Genomic DNA, 8,589 nt, shown 5'->3' on the forward strand with positions numbered 1-8,589 from the left:
AACTATTGTGTCACAAAGTTAGCATTTGGTTTAAAAAATAAAGAAAACAAATTGCATTTAAATGAGAAGATGAGGTAGGAACAAACAGTGCAAAATAAATAATAAAGACAGGCAACCATGCCTAAGAGACAAGGCCTACTTTGAGAGTTAGTGCCCTGTGTTTGAACCACATACTTTATACTATTGTGCTGATTTCTTTGTCACCTTGTCATGGACAAACCTTTTTTTAGGGGGACAGAGACAAAATAGGCTAGACATGCCCATGATATCGATGTTGTAACTTATCGTTTCCATGCTGAAAATAAGACTTCTATTAGTTTATTTAGTCACAACTTCAGTGCTTACATCTAATCCTTGAATAGTGTGAACTTAAAAAGACACAGCCCGTTTCCTATTTGACTTTCACAAAAATGTACTGTGGTAAAAATATAAATAGACCCTGATGACTGAAACGCCCAGAAGAAAGCAAAAAAAAAAAAAAAAAAGACATTGCAAGGTGATTGTGAGGACTGTAATGTCAACTATTCTGCTGTGTAGAAAATGTGCGCGTTCTCATAGTTTTCGTCACTATTTCCTGTTCAAGAGCAGTTGACTGTGTTCTCGGTACCCAAAAGATGCACAGGTTTTTTTCTAGAAGGTTTTATCAGAATGATAAAATGCAAAAGAAATTGTACCTTTGTCAACACTTTTTTTTGCTGCCATCATAAAATCACCCCTCTGTACAATATAAGCATGCCCGTAAACCTTAAACCTAAAGAATGGAAGTTACTGGTATGACAACATACTAGTACCAGTAGCATATTGCTGGGATGCCATTGCCTGTTTGGCATTTGATGATAGTACCTTGACTAGTGAAATCTACACTGAAGTACACTGACATGGCAATGGGGCAGTCATAACAGTACCGTGCCCATATTATTGGTATAATTCACTGTGGCATTTTACTATTACAGTGGTTACCCAATTCTTATAGACTAAGACATGGGTCTTCAACAGGGGTCCACAACCACTAAGTTTAATATAGAACACATATAGTAGGTAGGGGGTTCCCTCTTAATCTCTAATCAGACTCCTGGTCTAAGAGGTAGGATTTTATCACGGTTAATGTACCACACCTACCACAAAATGAAAAACACTCTAACATATGTTGGATGAATAGGGAAGTGTACTGAGCCCTGGCCTTGTACTGCTGGTAACCACTGACTAAATATAGATTTGCTAATGCACAGCCTGTGCTATTATTGGTAAAGGAGAGTAATTCATTTATCCATCCATGGAGAGCCATTTTATTTTGCTCGCTGTTTAGTGTTTTTTTCTTCTTTTCATCTAGCCTTTTGATAATTATCCACCTGCTTGTAAGCATTTTGTGACTGTGTCATAGTTCTGAGAGAGCAAACTGAATCAGAATACATCTAGCTCTGAGTCTACGCCTGTGCAGTTTTTATGTGCTGTATGTTTAATACTAACAGTCTGATGATAAAATGTGCTTTGGATTTGCAGCTCCTGGGATTTTATGAGAAAGCTGCAGCCTCAAGAATGCTTGCAAGCTGTTAGCGTCTCCAAAATGACACAACAAGGCCACTTGAAGATAAGGTAAAGCTCATTATCAAAATAGTCACATAGTTCTCAAATATAGAAAGCTATGCTGTCACTATAACAGATTTGAGGATGTGTTTGCTTAGCTAAGGGGTTTGAGAGGAAGGCTGACCCATAAAAACCATGGTGTTAGTATGAGAACAAATATTATAACATTCTACATTTTATTATTTTCCTTTAGTTTTTCATAGCTTTTTACAATGTGGTACATATGTTCTTCTTTAATGTGTGAATCATAAGTTATATTAAACATCCAACCGCTCTGGTGTAACAGATTTTTAATAGAGTCACAACATGATGTGGTAATAAAAGTTAATTATTAATTGTTGAGGTTAATTATTCTTACTTATTCTCACAGTGTGTCCACTCAAAATGTGTGCGGGGAGAATAAAAATAAAGAAATGCTGACAGAGAAGAACCATGTGTTTACCAGACACCTAAATGAGATACAGTGAAGCCCGGCTGTCTTTTGGGACAGGCTCGCTCTACTTTGGACAAATTAATCTCCAGTAAAGATGACTTAGATCAACTTTGAAAAACACTAAGATGAAAACCCATAAAATGATTACGAACGGCGGCCAGAATGACAAGTATTATCAACAAAAATTAATCAGGTGCATCTTTTCATGAACTCAATTAATAATGTGCAACAACGGGGTCTTTTTTCCCTGGAATGAAAATTAATTAGCAGGGGAAGGTCACTCGGAGATGCTGACATCACTCATCAGGCCGCTGTGGCAGTTCTAATTATTTGTCTTCCAGGCTTGGCTGATCAAAAATTATTGCCATACCTGAGCAACATTTAGAAAAAACGCTTTGTTTAAAGCGCTTTTAATTAGACCTGCTATTTGATTAATGCAGTGTAAGCGCTCAGGATCGGCCCTCTTATCAGCATTTCTGACAAGTTTGCTGGGTATTGTTGTGTGAAAGACATTTTACTGACGCTAAACGACTGTTTAGTATCTAATTCATTCACTTTAGTTGCAATTAAAAAGCTATTTACTATGAGAACACTTGTTGATATTAATATAGATGTTGTAAACTTTGACAAAGCACTCCGCACTGATATGATACTTGAAATAAATATGGGATTAAGTGATAATAAGTACATAAAATTGCATTAGGTGTATTAGAGCTAATGTAGAGTGTACTACCAGCCTGCACAATCTATCACAGGGCTGTTGCGAATTGCACAGCGCTAAACCAAGTTGCACCCGGCACATTCTTAGAGAGAACAAGAGCAGCTCTATGGTCCCACAATTTATTGCATTTTTGTCAGCTGTAATTAATAACAAAAGACAAAGGTCACGCTAAGCCAACATGATTACCTAACCCCTGCCTGATAACATATCTAGCCACCGCCGGGCTTCTTGGTCACATAGAGAGACGACTTGTCAAAAAGCACCGTTACGACCAAGGCTCTGTTGATCTCTCGTGCGTTTTTTTCCTTTTTTTTCTCTTTCTTTTCCCTTGCAGACTTATAGTGTTGACTCGTTGCCTGAACTATCTTCAATGCTTACTACATCAATTCACATTACCTGCAAATTAGCAAAGTTCTACTTTCAAGCTCACAGTACATTTGATCCAAATAGACTCTAAATGCCATTTCTGTTCCTATTAACCTACGGATCGGTGTGGCAGATATTTTCATGAGGTTGCTGGGGAAAAAACACGAGGCTAATGGCTTGGTTGTGACAGCGCTATTCATGATGATTTATGATTCTGTGTTTAAGTTGATTACTCCACTGCTGACTCGGAATACTATTTCAATTAGTGCACTGAAGGTCACTCCACGAAATCCCTCCATAATCTATTCCTATTAACACTAATGCGCCGAGTATCCATATCTGTTCACCCTTGTTGATTCAAATCATCCCCACTCCTAACGGCCAGCTTGTTTACCAGTTTACTGGTTCGGACGTATCCTAGATGGTAATTTTCTCTCCTCCGTGTATCATTAATGTCTTCAGTCTTGACACATGGCTAGAAGGGACATCTCAATAGAGCTTGGGTGCATTTTTACGGCTTTTATTATTTCTAATTTGTTTTACAGATCAAGGGATATTTATGCTGAATGAAATTGATCCTGAAAGCCCTATAGGCAAATGCGGTGGTAATATTGCGAGGTTAGAAAGCAACAACCTCCCATTACTTGTCATCACGAGAACCAAAATAGCCTCGGCGTGATCAAAATTTTAGAGGTCTAAATTAATTTTACATCACTTTCATTCATACTCCCACTCACCCATGCAGAGGAGGAAATTAGCTACCTGTATTTAATCTAATATGTTCCCACTGTAAGCGCTGGTGGACATGATAGACTTAATCACTTCGCACTGAATCAAAATGCTTGCCAGACAGTGCTTAGCGATGAACAATGAATTAACTTTCAAAGACAGGGTGTCTGAGTTTACCACCTAGAATGGCTACTTACTTTATATTACAAGATAGATTACTCTGACTGTACAAATTGGCCGAACCATGTGGTTTTATTGGACGGACTGTACACTGTAAAAACTAGGTCACTGCAAAAACTTTATTAGACGTTTGACAGTTAAACTTAAAAGTTGTTCCGATTAGCGGCGAAGCATTTACAATCTAACAAAGTGGCCGAAAATCTGACATGAAAAAGGTCAAAAATTTAACAGCTCTTATCAGCCACAACAGGCCTGAGGACAGGAAACATCCTTTTTTTTTTTTTTTTTTTTTTTGAAGAGAAGGGTGAAAGTGCTGACATTGTCACGAGTTGATGGGACTCTATCTAAGGGATAGGTGAAAACACTTGGGCACAGTGACATCAATTTTCAAGATGATTTAACTCTGTGCTCCTGTGTTGGAGGAAAGAAACTTCAGACCCCTGATTTACCTCCGATGACAGCCACGCGGCCCCCGAAACAATGTTTCCAAGGCTACTAGCGAATGACGAGTGGTCACGTCTGTACAGCCGTCCCCATTGGTTTGATTTATGTGACCGGGATCCAATAAAAATGGCAATCAAATCAACCCAGCCACTTTACAGGTAGAGGGCTGTCTGATTGAGTTGTCGAAGGCATGGCTGAGGCTCAGAATGATTATGCTAGGAAACGGAGAGGGGTCCATCTCTTCGCGCCCAACAAGGACACCATACATCTCCCCATGCAGCTTTCCTACTCCACTGTGAAATGTATCCAAAATAACTGCACACCTACTGCTTGCCTGCCTCCTCTCTCTGAAGGTTATTTGTCGTCTGAAGGACTCTCCCTGTCAGAGTATGATGAATACCATGTACACAGACAAGAGCAGCGTCAGGTCCAGGATTAGCCGGAAAACTCACTGATCTGTGAATAACCTAAAAAAGAGGAGCTGAAGATTAGCAATGATGCTTTTAGGAATGATCCATCAAACTCAACTACCTCAGTCACTCAAATGAATCATCTCACTTGATTCCTTAACCCAGGCGAAGTACGAGTGACTGCCGCACTACCTGCAGGTCACAGAGATCATTTTGAGGATGTTTATTAAATCAGTGCTATCAATTTTCTTACTGATCATCTTTTATCTGTCCTGTCCTTGGGGAAGAGTCAAGCACACAATGATGTTAAAGGTTGCGGTATTCAGCTTATGGCTTTCCCATTCTACCTCCAGAGCTCTTGTGGCAATATTGAATTAGAGCCACATACAAATTGATATCTGAAATATGCCCTATATTTAGAAGGCTTGTCACTTGCGTTAACTCACTTCTGTTAACGGAGCTACCGTACAAAGCAGAACAAAAAAATGAGCAAACAATAATCATGTGAACTATTTGCCTTGGCTTTGAACTAATGATAACTTAGACAGGCCTGTTTACTGTGCATGAGGAAGCACACATTCAGGAAGTAAATTGGATCAAAGTACAAGCAGCTGCTTAAGTACTTACTCGCTTCGATAAGCAGAGTGAAATCACCATCATTGTTGCATTAGAGTGACTTGCTTCAGTCACCGGCAGGAAAGCAGGCAGGAAGAGGAGAGGGGAGCTGATAGTACCAGCTCCATGTGTCATGAAGGAGCTGCTGGCTAACAGCCAGCCAGAAAGGAGAACAATTGAACATCTTTTTTGTGTTGGAAACATAATCACCTTGTTGAAGAACAGAATGCATTGTACAACAGGTACAAACACATCCTCCTGAATAATGGGAAACATGTGGAATAGGTCCACACGTTTCAAGACATACATTTGTGAGCACGGGTTTGTTTTGTTTGTTTCTCCTCTGATTGTAACGGTTGCATCAGTGTTACTTCCTTGAAAAGTAGGAAGTCTTAAAAAGATGCAAATTTTAAACCTAGACATAAGCTCAATTAGTTCAAATAACCAAATGTTAGTGTGGTTTATATATATATGTATGTATGTATATATATATGTAAACACACAAGGCCCTTTCTTTTTAGGGTCAAGGCAGAGAGTTGAAACTAAAATTCTGTCATCCAAGCCATCTGAAATAACGTCATCTTAAGTTTCCACTGAACACCAAAGACCTTTCCTCTCCAGCAACGAGGACACGAGGAAAGTTCAAGGATTGAGCAAGTCAGTTGGACTAACATGCCATGAAACAGGAAATAGCCATTCATTGATTTTGTGTGTGTCCAGAAAGATCAATTTTATTCTTCCTTTGTTTTCAGACTACAATGCACTAAAGCTCCTGCAGCAGCAGGATGTGTTTCGTACAAGTGCGGTCCAAATGAAGCTATAAATCAAGTGTTGGAGCAGAAACACATAATGTCATCCCCCATAGACCACGCACAGTACAGTACCGCACCTCAAACCCCGCCGTTCTCCTTTCATTCTCTGTCTGCAGAAAGTCTGACAATGTCCGACAATCTAATTAATAAGACTGTCAAAACAAGTGCCACTGAAAACTCCTCAGAGTAGGAAGCAAGCTGGAGATGGGCTTTATTTTGGATATGTAGACGTGTTCTTACTCTAAACTCGTCATAAAGATGTTAGTCATGGAGAGATTATGTTGTTATTGCATTCACTTCTTTATGAGGGCTGTTATCTGGTTCAACATCGTTCTGTTGTGAGCCCGTTAGCTGATTAAGTGTGCGCGCACATATGCGTGTGTGCATAAACTGACACTTCTTTAATTGTATTGCACTTCTGCTATCTGGTGCCGGAGTTAACTCGTAAAAGTGAAGTCTCAAGCAGATTCCCAGCGTCTGCCTATTTAAGATTCATAGAAAAGACCATCCACCCCAATCAATATCTACTTGAGATTTAAGTTGCATTATGTGTCCCCTTCACAGGCATGATTTAAAACATCAGCACAAAGTATTCTTAATTTTATTGCCTGCCGTAAATTAAAATTAATGATGCTGACATCCACAATTAACAATGAAAAATGCAGATTCTTATAATTACTTTAGCAGTAATATTGTTTTCAGCCCAGACTCAAGGTGCTCCTCATGTGCTCCTCAACATTCAGTAAAACACAAAAAGACAGCTTCATTACATTTTATTTGCTATAGGAAACAAAAAAAAAAGGGTCTAACAAAAATCCACAGCTCATTTGGGAATATCTCGCCATGCATAATTAAGCAAATTTGATTGGAATTAAGCATGACTTCTTTTGGTTGGGTTTTAATGAATGCAAATCAGGCATCTACATCCCTAAGATTAATTTCAGCCAATTAAAAAACAAAGCTTGTTGGAAAGTGTAAAAGTGTTCAAAGCAGGGCAGCAAAGCACACCCCCCTCTTTTTCTCTCTCTCTCTCTCTCTCTCTCTCTCCCCCTCTCCCTCTCTCTCTCTCTCTCTCTCTCTCTCCCCTCATCTCATCTTCATAACTTGCACTCTGGAGAATCCCCCCCTCAACTTTGATCATTAGCACGAAGTTACAGGCAAACACTATGAATTCAAATGTGGCAGAAATGCACTGCCAAGATCTTTATGCCTTTTTAATCTCGAGTTGCATCCGTTTACATAGGACTAGGCGGTATACCGGTTCATACCGAGTACCGGTATTTTGTGTCGTTAGGATATGAATTTTTAATCTACCATAGATCATTTTTAATGTAGCGCTTCTAAACAGGCATGGTGCTACTGTGTCACTGCGAGGCGTGGTGAAGATGGAAAGGATGGATAAAGGAAGCCGCAGAACGAGAAGCCAAAAATAAAGGTGCCGTGTAGGTTTTGACGAGACGTCCCCGATTTCTGGGGAGCATCCCCCTGCTTGGCTGACCTGTCCCCCGGCTAAGGCTGTCCCTGAAAATGTCCCCAATTTTAGCTTTCTGTGAATGAGCAAAAAAAATGTTGCGCGCAGACTACGATTATTACGGTAGCTGGTCGTGATCTATTGAAATGACCGACATAGCACTTTAAATATGTTTAAATATGAATAAAAAATATGATTTGTCAAAATAAATGAACCTGTAATTGTCTCTGTTTCTTCATTTCATCTGGATAACATTTAATTATTAATTTATTTAATAATTAATTAATTTATTTATTTTTATCTCTGAGCTGTAAATGTAAATGTTTCCACATCAGCAGGCAGTGCTAACACAGGGCCATGCAAACCTCTTTTACTGCTAGTGTGGGATTTTTCTCCAATATTTATTCATCATCACAGTAAAATAGTCCATCCTTAGTCAATCCACTGCGTGAATTCCTCTCTTAACCAGTAGAAAATGTTGTGAACACATGATTATGCATGAAAAAAAAATACAGTGATACCGTCAGAATTTTGAAAAATACCGTGATATACATTTTGTTTTTGCACAATTATAGTTTGAGAGCTTCTGTTTCATCTCTGAAATTGAGGTATCGCATTTGTGACATGTATATGAATCTAAATATACTCAAATATGGACTCATCATTCTTATTTCACGGTTTGTGATGCAAAGGTTCACTTCAGATCATTAAATATGTCATTGTTTTGGGCTTTGACAGGACAAAATATGATAATTATTCTGCATTAGTTTGCCCACAATAATGTTGGCACAACCTGAAATCAACCTTTATCAGTGTTCAAGAGC

This window comes from Mugil cephalus, chromosome 12, assembly GCF_022458985.1.
Source record: "Mugil cephalus isolate CIBA_MC_2020 chromosome 12, CIBA_Mcephalus_1.1, whole genome shotgun sequence".
NCBI classification, from domain to species: domain Eukaryota; kingdom Metazoa; phylum Chordata; class Actinopteri; order Mugiliformes; family Mugilidae; genus Mugil; species Mugil cephalus.